A 17,576-nucleotide genomic window follows, 5' to 3' on the forward strand; every position below is an offset into this window, starting at 1 on the left:
TTTAATTCTACTCTGTTTTATTTTCTTCATTCTACTCACTTTGGGCTTTACTTGTTCTCTTTCTAGTTTCTTTAGGTATAAATTTACATTGTTTATTTTAGATTTTTATTGTTTTTTGAGATAGGTCTGTATAAATTGCCCTCTTAAAACTGCTTTGGCTGTGTCCTATAGACTTTGGGGTCATTGTGGTTTTTCCCGTTCTTTCTTTCTTCCTTCCTTATTTTCGGAGTACAATTGTCTTTATTCATGGATAGCATGATTGTGTACATGGAAAAATCCAAAAGTATCTACAAACTACTAGAATAAGTTAATTCAGCAAGGTCCAATTACAATACTCAAAAATCAATTGTTCTAAATATTAGCAATATAAATTTTAAATACCATTTATAAAAGAAGCAAAAAAATCTAGGAAGAAATTTAATAAATGATATGCAAGACTTGTACATTGAAAACTATAAAATATGACTATAAAATTAAAAAGACTTATATAGAAGGATAAGTATAGCATGTTCCTGGGTTAGAAGACTCAGTAAGATCTAGAGAGTCAATTCCCCCCAATTGGATCTATAGAAAACAATTCTCCCTAGACCTCTCATGTTTCTGAATGTATTGTGAATGAGGCACTGACTACACTATCTTCTCAAAGATGTTCAATAGTGTACAGGCTTGGAAGATATACTGCCTCTCTCTGCAGCAAAATTGCCCATTGTAAAAGATTTACATTCCCTAGCTCAGGATTCCTTTCCTATAATACCAGCTTCATGTGTGGGGGTATTATCTGGTATTCTTTATATCACTCTGTGAGATTTGTGGCTCAGGAAGTAGCAAAAACAAATGTGGATACTGAGTCTTGAATCTTTTACCAGCATCCATGAAAATGTGGCAGGCTCCCTTGTTGGCATATATATAAGGTAAAATGCTTATACAATACAGCTGAAGAATTATTTAAAAGACAATGTGTAGCCTTAAAAAACATTTATTAGAAAACAAAAAAGACTAAAGAAAAAAAGAAACATGTAACACATTGAGCTAGAAAAACAAAATAATCTCACAGTACACAGAAGGAAGCAATTAATAAAACTAAAAGCAGTAATTAAGCAATGAAAATTATCAATAAAATAAAAATCTGAGTTTGAAAAAATTAGTAAACTAGGTAATCTTCTCCAAGACTTATTAAGAAAATGAAAAAACACAAATGAACAATACCAGGAATGAGAACGAAACTATATACTTCCAGTCAAGATAGTGGTGTAGGCAGTCATGGCTTGCCTCTTTGCACAATCACATCAAAATTACAACTAAAACAGAACAACTATCACTCATAACTGTCAGAAATCGAGTTGAATGGAAGTCTGACAACTACAACATTGAATTGAATGGAAGTCTACAACTATGGAATTAAAGAAACCACATCCATCCAGATTGGTAAGAGGGGCACAGATGTGGAAAGGGCTGGTCCCACACTCATGTGTGATGAATCAAAATTTGACAGAGAGATCTCAGGAGCAAGAAGTCACAGCCTTATTTCATGCTCCTCAGCCCAGGGTTCCAGTGCCAGGAAGATAAGTCCCCATAACTTCTGGCTGCAAAAATAGAGCAGGGATTGAGTCAATGGAAGAATCTTCTGGAGTCCCATGCAGTTCCTCTTAAAGAATCCACACACAAACTCACCTACTCAACTCACTCACTTTGAGCTTCAGTACTGGGGTAGCAGCTTGAAAGGCACCAGTGGTATAAAGGAAGAAAATGAAGTGTCTGGGAAGCAGTCAGAGTCCAAGAAAAATGGATACAAAGAGGCCCACTCTAAGACACCTCATAATTAAAATGCCAAAGGTTAAAGGTAAAGAAAGAATCTTAAAAGCAGCAAGAGAAATGAAGTTAGCTACCTACAAGAGAATTCCCATAAGACTGTCAGCTGACTTCTCAAAAGAAACCCTGCAGGTTCAAAGGGACTGGTGAGAAATATTCAAAGTCATGAAAAGCAGGGACCTACAACCAAGATTGTTCTACCCTGCAAAGCTGCCATTTAGAATGGAAGGGCAGATAAAAAGCTTCCCAGACAAGAAAAAAACCAAAGGGGCTCATCATCACCAAACCATTGTGATATGAAATGTTAAAGAGACTTAAGAAAAAAGAAGTTCAACACTATGAACAATAAAATGGTAATAAATACACATCTATTAACAATTGAATCTAAAAATCAAACTAAGCAAACAAGAACAGAGACAGAATCATGTATACAGAAAGCATTTTGAGGTAAACAGATAGAGAAGGGTTGGAGGAAATGGGTGAAGAGGTGAGGGGATTAAGAAGTACAAATAAGTAGTCACAGAATAGTAATGGGGATGTAAAGTACAGCATAGGAAATGGAGTAGCCAAAGAACTTATATTCATGACCTATGTACATGAACAATATTGGGGGGATTGCCTGAGGGAGGGAGAGTGCTGGGTTGAGGGGGCAAAAGGGGAAAAATCAGAACAGTTGTAATAGCATAAACAATGAAATATATTTTTTTAAAAAGGAAAAATGAAAAAATAAAATGGATTAAATAAAGTGGATTAGCAAAAAGAGAAAAAGAAAATGAACATGAAACTATATATATATAGCAGAGAATTCTATTAATGTCATTTATATTAATTTTAAAACAAATGACCAGGACAATATTCTAGAAAAATAATTATTAAAATTGAATCTGAGACTTCCAGCCAAGATGGAGCCATAGGCAGATATGCTTTGCTTCCTTGAACAACCAAAAGAAGGATAGCAGTTGATTCAAAAACAAAAAACAACCATAACTGCCAGAAAATTGAACTGTATGGAAGTCCAACAACCAAGGAGTTAAAGAAAAAACATTCATCCAGACCAGTAGGAGGGGTGGAGGCAGGCAGCCAGGGCGGAGGACTCACAGCAAGGCAGCGGACTGGGTAGGTGAGGCAGTATCTAGAAGACTGGATATCCCACATTCATGTGTGAATAAGGCAGGAGGAACAACTGGGGAGCAAGACAGACTGCACAACCCAGGGTTCCAGTGCAAGAAACTAAAGCCTCAAAACCTCTGGCTGTAAAAATCTGTGGGGGTTGCAGCAGCAGGAGAAACTCCCAGCCTCACAGGAGAGTTTGTGGGAGAAACCCATGGGGTCCTAGAACAGGCACAAACCCACCCACCCAGGAACCGGCACCAAAAGTGCCCAATGTGCTTGTGGGTAGCACGGGAAGTGACTGAAAGTAGGGCGAGAGCCAAGCAAGCATCATTGTTCCCTCTCTGATCCCTCCTCCAAGACAGTGCCACAATGCAGTGAAGTGGATTCCCCTGCCCTGGTGAATACCTAAGGCCTCACCCCTTACAACATACAGGTGCAGCAAGACAAAGAAATATGGTCCAAATGAAAGAACAGATCAAACTCCAGGAAAACAACGAAGCAATGAGGAGATAGTCAACCTGTCAGATGCAGAGGTCAAAACACTGGCAATCAAGAGAATTAAGATGGCGGAGGAGTGAGTGGAAGTCACACTGACTTCCTTCCAGGACAAACCTGGACTTACAACTAAATTGTGGAGAAATCACCTGGAACGAACAACTGAACAATAGGGAGAGAGGAGCCTTGTAATCTCGGAGACAAAAGAATCAGCTTTAGCACAATCTAACTGGTAAGGAGTGCAGTACAGACTTGAGAAGGCGGGCGGGGCGCCCACAGGCGGCAGCACCAGAAAGATATTGAGTCAACCAGTTGGATCCCCCTGAGAAGAGCGGGGTTTAAACCAAAAATGGGGATCTCTAGCCCAAAGCACCAGAGCCCAAAAAGTACACAGAAAGCAGCCAGCTGCGAAAAGCGGCAGGGTTGCTCATGGCCAGAGACAGGCAGCTGGAGACGCAAAGAGCCTCCTATAGGGCCAACGCAAAATTTTTATTTGCAGCCACTTACCCTGGTCTCCAGCAAAGGCAGGGGCAGAGTGGCCTAGAGATGCATGAAGAGACTGGGGAAGGAGGCTTTGGGGAGAGAACTGAGAGAGTAGCTGGTGGGGTCTGTGCTGACTCATCCCACATGTGGTAGCAGCCATTTTGCAAAGGAAGAGACCACTCCCCTTGAGCGGCACCAGCGTCAAAGGACCCCATAGACTTACTCCCAGGGGGAATTCCACCCTGCCCTGTGCTGTCTAAGCCACCTGCTGAGTGCAGAGTGGCAGCCACAGACAATAGATCCCTGACTAAAGGGGATGCAGAGGGATCTGGTGACCCTTGAGGAGAGACTGGGGATGGAGGCTTTAGGGAGAGAATGGAGAGAGTAGTCAGCGGGATCCCAGTGTGGACTCCTCCCCCATACAGAAGCAGCATGAAAGGACCTAATAACCCCGCCCCCAGGAGGAACTCCGCCCCTCCCTGAGCTGTCTAAGGCAATCTGCTGAGTGCAGAGTGACTAGATTAACAGCTGAAGGAGACAGCCACAGACAGAATATTCCTGGAAGTCCCAAACAGACTGCCTAAAGTCAGGCAGTGTCAACATCTGACATCATCAGAGGCAGATCCAGAAAGTAAAAACAGTGGTCTCCAAACACAGAAATTCATACCGCAGAGTCAGGAAATCAAGACAGATCAACTTAAGAAGCAGAAGCAAAAGAGAAGAGTCTCACAAATAATGGGAAGACAAAGAAATATGCCCCACTCGAAGGGAAAGGAGGAATCCCCTCAAAGAGAACTAAATGAAATAGAGTTAAGTAAACTATCAGATACTGAGTTCCAAACAAGGGTTCTAAGGAAGCTCAATGAGTTCAGTGAGCTCAGAGAGAATTACAAAAAACTACAGGAAAACTATGAGGAACATACTGCAAACTATATCAGCATGGAAAAGGACATAGAAACTATCAATAAGAGACAAGAGAAAATGAAGAATACAATTTCTGAATTGAAGAACACAGTGGAAGGAATCAAAACCAGGATAGATGAAGCTGAGGACCGAATCAGCAAGCTGGAGGACAAGGTAGAAAAAAGCTCCCAGGAAGAGCAAGAAAATGAAAAAAGACTCAAAAAGAATGAAGAAGCATTTAGAGAGATGCAGGACAACCTGAAACATAATAATATCCATATAATAGGGATACCAGAAGATGAAGAGGATGAGAAGGGGATAGAGAACCTGTTTGAAAAAGTAATGATGGAAAACTTCCCCAATAGGAGGAGAGAAAAAGTCACACAAGTCCAGGTTGCACAGAGGGTTCCATTCAAGAGGAACCCAATGAGGCCCACTCCAAGACACATCATCATTAAAATGGCAAATATCAAAAACAAACGGAGAATCCTAAGGCAAACAAGGGAGAAGGAGAAAGTAACATACAAGGGAGCCCTGATACGGCTAGGAGCTGACTTCTCAACAGAAACACTGCAAGCCAGAGGGAATGGCAAGAAATATTCCAAGTCATGAAAAGCAAAGTCCTGCAACCAACACTGCTCTACCCAGCAAGGCTCTCAATTAAAATGGAAGGCAAAATAAGGAGTTTCCCAGATACAAGAAGGCTAAAAGATTACACCGCCACCAAACCAGCACTGCAAAATATGCTAAAGGGACTGCTTTAAGATGAAGAAAGAGTTTCTATGAATACCCAGTTTCTTTCAGAGTTGCCAATACTTGATATTACCAATATTTTTAATACTCATTAATCTGATTGTGACAATGACGTTATTTTAATTGTTCCTTTACTATTTGTTCAAACTAAATCTGTTTCAGTATATTTCTTGCCTATTTCTATTTTTTTTTAAATCTTTAAATGACTTTTTGGTATTCTTTATCCATTTATTGATTAAAGGTTTGTAGAACTTTTATCCCTAAAAAAAAAGAACAAGAAACAAAAAACCATTTAACCATGTTTAGATGTGTTGCAAATACTTTTCTATTCTATTCCTTGCCCTTTAACTTTTTTATATGTATATTACTATATAGTTAAATGTTTAATATAGTCATATTGTCAATATTTACTTTATAGCTTCTGGGGTTGAATATTTTACTTCAGGTCATGAAAAATATTAGTTCTATTTTCATCTAAAACTCCTTAGATTCTACATATTGATTTTTAACTCACCTGAATATTTCTTGTATAATGTGTGAAATAGGGCTCTATATTTGTTTTATTTCAAGTAATAGTGGTCCATGCACCTTATTTGTGGAATAAGCCTTATTTTACCCATTGATTTGAAATATCAACTTAATCATACATATATTAATCAAATATATATGTTTGTCTCTAGAATGTTCATTATATTTCATTGATCTACTTGATTATTTCTGTGCTGGTGCCATGTTGGTATAATTGCTGAGACTTTATAATGGTTTTAAATTTTTTAAATATTTTATAATTAACTTTGACATTTAAAAATAAAAAAAATCAATCTACATTTAAGAAAGAAAGAGAGATGGAACTCCTACTTTTTGCGACAACATGGATGGAAGTGGACAATATTAAGCTAAGTGAAATAAGCCAGTTGATGAAAGACAATTACCATATGATCTCACCTATAAGTGGATTCTATTCAACAAAATAAACTAATGAACAAAATAAACCACAGGCACGGAAACATGGAGCAGGCTGCGAGTGAGCAGAGGGGAGGGGGAAAGAGGACAGTGGTGGAAAGAAGGGGAAGGGAGTAAACAAAGAACATGTATGAATGGGCCATGGACATGAACATAGAGTGGGAATTGACTGTGGGAGCAGGGGATGAGGGTGGGATGGGTGGAGGGGAGTAAAGGGGGAAAAATTGAGACAATTGTAATAGAATTCACATGATTTATAAATAAAAAATAATAATAATAAAAAGAACTTTAAGAAAAAAACAACAGAAAAAAACACTGGCAATCAGGATGCTCACAGAAATTATTGAGATCAGCCACAAAACAGAGGAAAAAGTGAAGGCATGCAAAGTGAAATACAGAAAAATATAGACAACCAACCTAAAAGGGAAGGAAACCAGGACTCAACTCCACGATTTGGAGCAGAAGGAAGAGATAAACATTCAACCAGAACAGAATGAAGACATAAGAATTCAAAAAAATGAAGAGAGGCTTAAAAACCTCTGGGACAACTTTAAAGGTCCTGTCATCCGAATCATAGGGGTGCCAGAAGGAGAAGAGGAAGAGCAAGACATTAAAAACTTACTTGAAAAAATAATGAAGGAAGACTTCCCAAATCTGGTGAAAAAAGTAGACTTCCAGGAAGCTTAGAGAGTCCCAAACTAGCTGGACTCAAGGAGAAACACACCAACGTGCATCATAATTACATTACCCAAGATTAAAGATCAGGGGACAGTCTTAAAAGCAGCAAGGGAAAAGGAGATAGTTACCTACAAAGGAGTTCTCATAAGATTGTCAGCTGATTTCTCAAAAGAAACCTTGCAGGCAAGAAGGGGCTGGCAAGAAGTATTCATAGTCATGAAAGGCACGGACCTACATCCAAGATTACTCTATCCAGCGAAGCTATCCGTTAGAATGGAAGGGCAGGTAAAGTGCTTCCCAGATGAGGTCAAGTTAAAGGAGTTCATCATCACCAAGCCCTTATTATATGAAAAGTTAAAGGGACTTATCAAAGAAAAAGAAGATCAAAATCTAGGAACGGTAAAATGACAACAAACTCACAACTATCAACAACTGAATAAAAATAAACAGAAACAAAAACAAACTAAGCAAACAACTAGAACAGGAACAGAATCACAGAAATGGAGATCACATGGAGAGCAATCAGCAGGTAGAAGGAAAGTGTACAATGGGGGAAAAGGTACAGCAAATAAAAGGCATAATTCATAGGTACAAAAGAGACAGGGGGAAGTTAAGAATAGTGTAGGAAATGGAGAAACCAAAGAATTTACATGTACGACCCAAGGATATGAACTGGGTGGCAGGGGATGGGGGAGGAATACTGGTGGAAGAGGGGGTGCAGGGTGGAGGGAACTAAAGGGGAGATAAAATGGGACAGCTGTAATAGCGTAATCAATAAAATATGCTTTAAAGAAAATAAAAATAAAGGCTTTTAAAAAATTGAGTCTGAAATCTGGATATTATTAAAATAATTGAATTGTTAATCAAAACTATTTGGACCATCCTTATCCCCCAAAAGGCATCAGCCACAGAAAATTTTACAAATGAATTTGTGTTAGAATTAGAAAAACAGAGACTTGCCCTCCTGGTGTGGCTCCATGGTTTGAGCGCCAGCTTGTGAACCAAAGGGCTGCCAGTTCAGTTCCCAGTTAGGGCACATGCCTGGGTTGCAGATCAGGTCCCTTGTAGGGGGTGTGTGAGAGGCAACCACACCTTGATGTTTCTTAAGTTTCTTTCCCTCTGGTTTTCCCTCCTTTCCCCTCTCTCTAAAAATAAAAAAAAAGAAAGTATTTTTAAAAGGAAAACAATTATTTTACGCAAAATAGCCAAGAGAACAGAAAATAGAAAAAAATACTTAATGGATTTTATAAGACTAGTACACTTGATAACAAAATCAGACAAGAATACTACAAAAAACAACATTATAGGTCAATATTACTATAAACATGCTTGCAAAACTCCTAGATAAAGTATTGTCAAATTCAAATGGTGCAGTGTATTAAAAAAACGGTATGTTATGGAGCTGGGCTGCACCAGGGCAGCCAAGATGGCTGATATCAAGGACTGGGTGTCTGATGAGGAGAAGGTGGTATATATAGCCGCTAAATTCATCACTCATGCACCCCCAGGGGAATTTAATGAAGCATTCAGTGATGTCTGGCTACTACTTATTAATGACAATCTCCTCAGAGAAGGAGCAGCACGTAAATTTGCCCAGTATAACATGAATCAGTTCATGCCTGAGAAGACAGAAGGATATGAAGATCAGGTCTTAATTACAGAACACAGCAACCTGGGTATTAGCAGATTTTTAGATCCAAGAAACAAAATTTCCTTAAGTTTGATCACTTATGGACAGAAGCAAGTGACCCACAGCCAGAGGAAGTAGATGGAGGTCTGAAGTCATGGAAAGAATCCTATGACAGTGCTTTAAGGACCTATGTGAAAGATCATTATTCCAATGGCTTCTGTACTGTTTATGCTAAAACTGTAAGTGGGCAACAGACCATTATTGTGTGTATTGAAAGCTACCAGTTTCAGCCTAAAAACGTCTGGAACGGTGGCTGAAGATCAGAATGGATGTTCACCCTCACACCACCTACAGCCCAGGTAGTTGGAGTACTTAAGATTCAGGTACATTATTATGAAGACGACAATGTTCAACTGGTTAGTCATAAAGATGTACAGGATTCAATAACTGTTTTGAATGAAGTCCAAACTGCCAATGAGTTTACTAAAATCATAGAGCATGCAAAAAATGAATATCAGACAGCAATTAGTGAAAATTATCAAACAATGACAGACATCACATTCAAGGTCTCGCGCTGGCAGCTTCCAGTTATCCGCACCAAAATCAACTGGAACAAGATACTCAGCTGCAAGGTTGGCAAAGGAATGCAGAATGTTTAAAGGCTGTATGTAGGATTCTTCAGTATGTGGAAAGAAATGTTTTAGTGTATGATCATATGATACATATATGATTTATATACAAGAGTGATATTTTGCTAGAGCTTGTAAAGCTAACAGGTTTTCTAGCCTCATAGAATGCTGTTGAACCTATAGCATTGTCTTGATACCTTTGTATTCTCTGTCTTGTAATTTTCTGTTTTCACTATATCTACTTGTAAATCTTTTTTTTTTTATTCCACCACATTTAATGATGGAGGAAGAGATCTATCCTGAAGTTATTTTACTCTTTAGAAAATTTTCCTAGCCATGAAGCCCCATAACTGATATAGACAGGTAATAAGCTCAATGCTTTTCTACCTCTAATAATTCCATGGTTTATGCTGATCCACCAACAGCTAAAGAGGCTGTACTACCAACTGTAGCCAAATGGAAGACACATTCATCCTTCTCTCTCCAACTGCTTTGATCATCATTTATAGCACTGCATAACTGTAGTTCTCAAAAGTTTGGATTGGGGTTTTTCAGACAAAGGAAGTTTTCTGGAAATTCCACTTATAGCCAGCTTCTCTGGGGAAGTTGTTTATAAATCCAAAGACTTGAACCACATTCTGAACATATAAACATATTTGCTTTTCTCCCTTCCCTCATTGTCTCCTTCCCATCTAGTACCATTACAGCTGTAGACATCGGCATTTTTAGCAGAGTTTTATCCATTTGTTATCGTTTATAATATTCAAGAACTGCTGACATATGAGGGATGTAGTAGTGTATCAAACTTGAATGTATTAGAATATCAGACTTGAAAAATGCAGATGAAGAAATATTAGATATCTTGCACTTTAATACACTGTGGCAGGATTGTACTATATGCAAATGAATCAAACAACTATGTAAATCACAAACAAAACCTAAAAATGAACCAAAGTGAAAAGGATAACTTCAGGCAGTATCTTTCTATTGCAACCTGTTATTTAAGGGAATTCTAGTGATTTGTTCTAAATAGGATGTAAAACTTGTTCCAAATTACTTTTCCTCAGTCCTGCCTGCCAAGAACTTAACTTGATATAGCCACTTTTCCCAGGTGTGTGTGATCTCAAAATACACAGGTATTCTGAGACAACTGAAATGGTGGATTCGTTTACATTGTTTACACATCTATGACCACGCCTTAAGGGAAGGTCAGTTTTTTAAAAATCAAGTAGTGTCTTCCTACCTATCTCCATATACATGTCAAAAAAGAAGGGTGTTTGTGCTTCAGCTTTGTTTTTGCTCAAAAACATAATCAAGCAAGAGTTTGTTTCCAAATGACCTGTTGAGCTGTTTAAGCATTTTTGTTTATTTCAAATAAAAATATATTTGTATTATCTGTCATTCATACTATCGATCCATACCACACTATCCTCTGTATCAGGTAGTCCGATAAAATTATACCTGTTTTGTTCTTTAAAATAATGGTATGTTAAGATCAAAAAATGATTAAGAATATAAAACTAGTTTATCATCACAATATTTACATATTAAAAGAAGGCAAAAATCCATGTGATCATTTCAAATATGCAAAAAAAATCATTTAGTAAAAGTCAAAGTAGATTTATAAGTATATTTTACTATTTTTATTGTAAGCATGAAATGCTATTTTAACCATTTTTAAGTATACAGTTAAGTGGCATTCACACATCTGTATAACCATCAGCATTATCTATGTCCAAAATTTTCTGTTTCCAGAATTTTGTATCAAAATTTTTATTATTAAACAATAACTCCCTTATCTCCCCTACCCCCAACCCCTGGTAACCTCTAATCTATTTTTATCTATAAATTTGTGGATTCTAGGCTTTTCATATAAGTATTATCATACTTATATAAGTATTATCAATATTTATCTTTTTGTGTTTGACTAACTTCATTTAGCATAATGCATTTAAAGTTCATCTATTTTTTTTTACTTTTTTATTGAATTTATTGGGGTGACATTGGTTAATAAAATTAAATAGGTTTCAGCTTTAAAATTCTATAATACATCATCTGTATTGTATTTTCTGTTCACCACCCCAAGTCTGTGTTTTCTTTATCACTTTTCTCAAGGTATTTTATTTCTTCTTTGGTCTCATTGTTTAATAGTATAGGGTTGGCCAAAAAGTCTGCTTAGTTTTTTCCATAATATAAATGACTTGTGTTTCATTTTCACCAGTAACTTTATTGATCTGGATATTTTGAGTATTGTAACTATCTTCTGCATGGTATAATGTTGATTGTTCTCAATTAATGTCTTGACTTGATTGTTATCAACTTCAACTGGTCTACCTAACTGTGAAGCATCATCCAGCAAGAAATCTCCAGCACGAAACTTTGCAAACCACTTTTGACATGTCCGATCAGTTGAAACACATTCTCCATACACCACACAAAGCTTTTTTTTTGCGTTTCAGTTGCATTTTTACCTTTCTTGAAATAATAAAGCAAATATGCCAAAAAATGTCGCATATTTTCTTCCATCTTCAATATTAGAATGGTTACACAAAAATCTACCAATTTTGATAAGTTTTATTTAAACACATAATATATGACAGCTGTTACAATACAATCTAACAAAATCGTTTTGAATGAAATTAAAGACAACTAAGTACTACTAGAACCATCTAACAGAAAAAAACAAATGAACTTTTTGGCCAACCCAATAGTTTATTTTTCCTCCAGGTGTTTGTGTCTTTCAGTTTTCTTCTTGTAATTGATTTCTAGTTTCATATCATTGTGATCAGTGAAGATGCTTGATATAATTTCAATCTTCTCAAATTGATTAAGATATGTTTTGTGGCCTAACATGTGGTCTATCCTAGAAAATGTTCCATGTGCACTTAAAAAAAAAAGTATAGTCTATGGGTTTGGGGTGAAATGTCTTAAAAAATATCAATTAAATTTATCTGGTCTAATGTGTTATTTAAGGCCACTGTTTCCCTGTTAATTTTCTGTCTAGATGACCGATTCATTGATGTAAATGGGGTGTAAAGGTGCATTACTATGACTGTATTACTGTCAACCTTTCCCTTTACATTTGCCAATATTTGCTTTATATATTTGGTTGCTCCTATGTTGAGTGTGTAAATGTTTACAAGTGTTATATCTATCTTCTCGTTTTATTGGTCTCTTCATCATTATTAAATGCCCTTTTTGTCTTTTGTTAAGTCTTTGCCAAATGTAAACATTGCTGTCCCAGCATTTTTTTTTTCCATTTGTATAAAATATCTTTTCCATCCCTTCACTTTCAGTACATGTATGTCTTTCAATGTGAAGTGGGTCTCTTGTAGGCAGTATATGTATGAATCTTGTTTTTTATTCATTCAGCCACCCTATGTATTTTGATTGAAGCATTTAGTCCATTTACATTTAAAGTAAATATTGACAGGTATATAGTTATTGCCATTTTATTAATTATTTTCTGATTGTTTTTCTTGTTCATCTCTGTTCCTTTCTTATTGTCTTATTCTCTTTTCTTTTATAACTTTCTATAGTGTTATGTTCAGAGTTCTTTCTCTTTATTTCTTGTAAATTTTAAATAAATTTTTAGTTTGCAGTTACCATGTGCTTCAAATATATCGTTACATTTATAGCAGTCTATTTTAAGTTGATGGTCACCTAATTTTTTTTATTAATTTTAGATAGGGAGGGGAGAGAATGAGACATCAGTTTGTTGTTCCACTTATTTATGTACTCATTGGTTGACTCTAATATGTGCCCTGATGAAGATCAAACAGAACTTTGGCATATCTGGACACTTTAACCAACTGAGCACCTAGCCAGGGCAATTTTGAATACATTCTAAAATCACTATCATTTTTACTCATCCCCTTTATCTTTATGGTTTTAGTCATTATTTTTACTTCTTTTTCATGTGTGCTTGTGTGTGTCCCTTAATTTATTATTGTAATTATATGACCTTTCTATTTTTGTGTCTTGACCTTTGTATTATTAGTTTTATAGTTGATCCACTGTTTTTGTTCTCTGTTGGCCTTTGTCAATGAGAAATTTTTCTTTCTTATACCTTCTTATTCATATTTTTTTATCTTTTCTTTTCTTCTTGAAGTCCTTTTAACATTTCTTGTAATTATGGCTTACTGTGACCTCACTTTTTTTTTAATTCTCACCCAAGGACATGCTTACTGATTTTAGAGAGAAGGGAAGAGTGGAAGAGAAACATTGGATGGTTGCCTCTCATACATTCCCCAACTGGGGACCAAACCCACCACGTAAGCATGTGCTCTGACCAGGGATCAAACCCATGACATTTCTGTTTACAGCACAATGCTTCAACCAACTGAGCCACATCAGCCAGAGCTACTGTGACCTTACTTGTTAATGGATCTAAGAACTCTTGATTTTGCTTTTAGTTCAGATTTTACTTTGTTGTTAGTATGAAGTGGTGACTTCTAAGCTTCTTATACGCCAGACCAAAATGTAAAAGTCAACTATTTTTTTTAAGATTTTATTTATTTATTTTTAGAGAGATGGAAAGGGAGGGAGGAAAAGAGGGAGAGAAACATTGATCAGCTAACTCTCACATGTGCCATGATCAGGGATGGGACCTGCAACCTAGACATGTACCCTGACCAGGAATCGAACCAGTGACCTTTTGCTTTGCAGGACAACACCTAACCAACTGAGCCACACCAGTCAGAGCAACCATCTTTTTCTGATACTCATAAAACAAAAGTGATAAAGAATGTGATGAGCAATGTTTATTTTACTCCAGCCCACTCCATTTGTTTTACTCTTCCATCTTCATTCATTTCAGAACTGATTTTTGCCCACCCTACACATTCATTTTAGACCTACCACTTCCAGCCTCACCCCTCAGCCTATATCTTACAACACATCCCTCAGCCTCTCACTTCTATCCTTAATGCTAACCCACTTTTCAGAAAAGATAAGGTCTCTTCCCCTTGTGGTATCATTATGATCTTGGTGGAGAATCTCTCTAGTCTGACTGCTGTATACTTGCCAGTTGTAAGAATTAGTAAGACATCGGGATAGGCTGGCAGCCATGCTGGGCTCTCCCTGCAATTGCCATGCTTCTCAGACACCATGAAGCAGGGAGCCCAACCTTTCTGCGAAGAGCTGCAGGCTGCAGCAGATCCTTACGACTTTCCTCTCAAAATGCAAGTGGGAAAAGTGATTGTGTGTGCACATCCTTGTGCAGGTTCCCCACAAGCCTCAGTAAAACTCAAGTATATGAAGGTGTGGTCATCAGAATATCTAGGCTCTTATCCATCCCACTTAACAAACTGCTACTAGGATTAAATACCGTGTTCACCCTTTCCATTTTCCACCAGATAATCTTGCTGGCTCCCTGCTGTCTTAGCTTAAAGTTAGAATAATTTTTAAAATATATTACATGTTTTTATTATTAAGTTAATGCAAGTCATTGCAGAAAACTTGGAAAAAAACAGAAGTATAAAGGAGATAAACTACCTGTGTGATATTGTGATTTATAACAAATATATATTTGGTCTTTTCCCCATTTCTGGTACAAAACTCCTGAAACACTTGGAATTTCCTAAGTGAGGAGAACAAAAAAGTTGTCTCTTGTTATGATAATGAGGTGGCTTTTGGACTTCACCCAAGGATGGGAACTGGTTGCCTATAGAGTCAATCTTAATGTGATTAAACAGTTGGAACTTTCAGTCCCCACAATCCTCCTCTTTCTGCCACCATCTCCAAGGGGGAAAAAGGGGCGGGAGGTTGATTTCAACCACCAATAGTCAGTGATAATTAATTATGCCCATGTAATAAAGCCTCTGTTAGAACTCAAAAAGACAGGGTTGGAAGAGCTTCTGGGGTTGGTGAACCTGTAGAGATTTGAGAATGGTATTCAGGGAGTATGCAAGCTCTGAACTCCTTCCCACGTACCTTGACATCTCTTCCATCTCACTGTTATCTAGTGAGTAAACTGTTTTCCTGAGTTTTAGAGCCACTCTAGCAAATTAACCAAACCCAAAGAGGGGATCATGGGAACCTCTAATTTATAGTCAGTTAGTCAGAAGCACAGGTGACAACCTGGGCCTGTGATTAGCATCTAAAGTGAAGGGGAGTCTTAATTTTCTTTTTATACTCACCCAAAGACATTTTTTCACTGATTCTAGTGAGAAAGAGGAAGAGAGAAAGAGAAACACCAACGTGATAAAGAAACATCAATTGGTTGCCTCCTGTATGCACCTAGCTCTGGATTGAACCTGCAACCTAGGCATGTGCCCCAACTGGGAATTGAACCTGCAACCCTTCGGTTACAGGATGATGTTCCATCCAACTGAACCACACCAGCAATGGCTGAAGTGAAAGGTAGTCTTGTGGGTCTGAGCTCTTCACCTGTGGGATCTCCAGGTAGATAGTGTTAACCTAAATAAAAGGTACTTTCAAAGTGAAAGGCAACAAGTATTTGAGATCAATAGGAATAAATGCTTTCTTGTCATTTTTTTTTTAGATTTTATGTATGTATGTATGTGTGTGTGTGTGTGTGTGTGTGTGTGTGTGTTTTAGAGAGAGGGGAAGGGAGGGAGGGAGAGAGAAAGAAAGGCAGAGAAGCATTGATGTGAGAGAGAAACATCAACCGGTTGCCTTTCGTAGGCACCCAGGCTGAGGACCAAACCCACAACCCAGGCATGTGCCCTGACCGGGAATCAAACTGGCGACATTTCACTTTGCGGTACGACACTCTACCAACTGAGCCACACCAGTCAGGGCTTCTTGTTATCTTTACAAACAATTTTGGAGGGCCAAATGTTTGCATAGGCCCTGTCCAAATGTTATTTTGCCTTTTTTTTAATAGTTCAATGACTTGAGGCATAAAACATACAGGGCAGTTTTTCCAGCATGGTAATTCCAGTTCCATTTTAAAGTAGCTCCATTTATTTTATTGTTTAAATTTGTCCCCCTTTTGACCAAGATCTTTCCTTGAAAGCATTGCTAATCAATCACTGGAAAGCAGCACTGAGAGATTATTAAAAACTTCATGGTCAGGTGGCTCATTTTGGGTATGTCATCCAATTGTCGGTTCCTCATCACCAGGAAGGTTCATTCCCAGTATGTCATGTGCCACAAAGAAGGGAAAGTAGATTTATTTACCTATTTTTTTAGGATATTTAGACCACGTTTGAACAACGAGAACACCAGAACAGAATAAGGCTTTGCCATATTTCTTTCGGGGCAACATCAGTAGTTTTTGAGGTTTCTCATACAAAAACTCAAAAGCCTTTGTGATCATCTCAAAATGTTGAGCGACAGTTACCAGAGCGGTATCTTTATAACATCAAGGTATACAAAACAGTGATTTATAACAGCAAAAACTTCTATAATTACAAACAAAAGGTTAAGTTCAATTTGAAGAATAGACCTAAACTGGGAGGCAACACATGATGGCAGTTAGGTGAAGATGTTAAAGAACCATGAGATGTCAGTAGGCACTGGCTTCAATCATTTGTGCCTAGATTTTATCTAGTTTCATCTTTAGTTTAACAGAGGCATTTTATCCAAGTACAACCAGAGGTATTAACAACAGAACAAATTCTACCTTGCTTGCCAAGGATGTAGTTAAGAGCAACTCAAATTTATGTAAGAGAATTTAAAGATTTTTTCCTAGTTGGTTATTGCTGTGGTGGTTATTATAAGCAAATTTTTCAAATCTGGTAACATTATTGTGGCTGATATAACCAGGCATTAAATGACCCTGACTATGTGTGTTACTACCTGCACATTTTGACCTGTGAAGTAGGTTTGACGATGATGCCCAGTGTTACCTTTCCAGACAGAAATTAAGGAGAAAAGAGAAACAATAACTATTATAGTTAGTGCTTTGCCTCTAATATTTTTTTGTGAGATGGGAAGGAAATAAAGTAAGAGGAAAAGAAATGTGTAGATTATCCAGGCCTTATTTGAAATCTTGGGTTAGTTGTCCACAGTAGATGCCAACTGCTTCATTTCCTGGTAATTATAAATTTCAAACCTCTGTTGACTGAGCAGTCCAGTCAGGTATAAGAGCTTTCTTTAAATTGGGAAATATGAATCTGAGGGTGAACACCTTTCAATTTGGTCACACAGGG

The 17,576-nt window shown here is 37.4% G+C and overlaps 1 pseudogene; it reads left to right on the forward strand.

Moving 5' to 3' along the window:
* Positions 1 to 8,623: 8,623 nt before the first annotated feature.
* LOC129062098 (F-actin-capping protein subunit alpha-1-like) lies at positions 8,624 to 9,486 on the forward strand (annotated as a pseudogene).
* The last annotated feature ends 8,090 nt before the right edge of the window (positions 9,487 to 17,576 follow it).

Source organism: Pteronotus mesoamericanus, unplaced genomic scaffold, assembly GCF_021234165.1.
Source record: "Pteronotus mesoamericanus isolate MK-2021 breed Mesoamerican mustached bat unplaced genomic scaffold, CSHL_Meso_final scaffold_705, whole genome shotgun sequence".
NCBI classification, from domain to species: domain Eukaryota; kingdom Metazoa; phylum Chordata; class Mammalia; order Chiroptera; family Mormoopidae; genus Pteronotus; species Pteronotus mesoamericanus.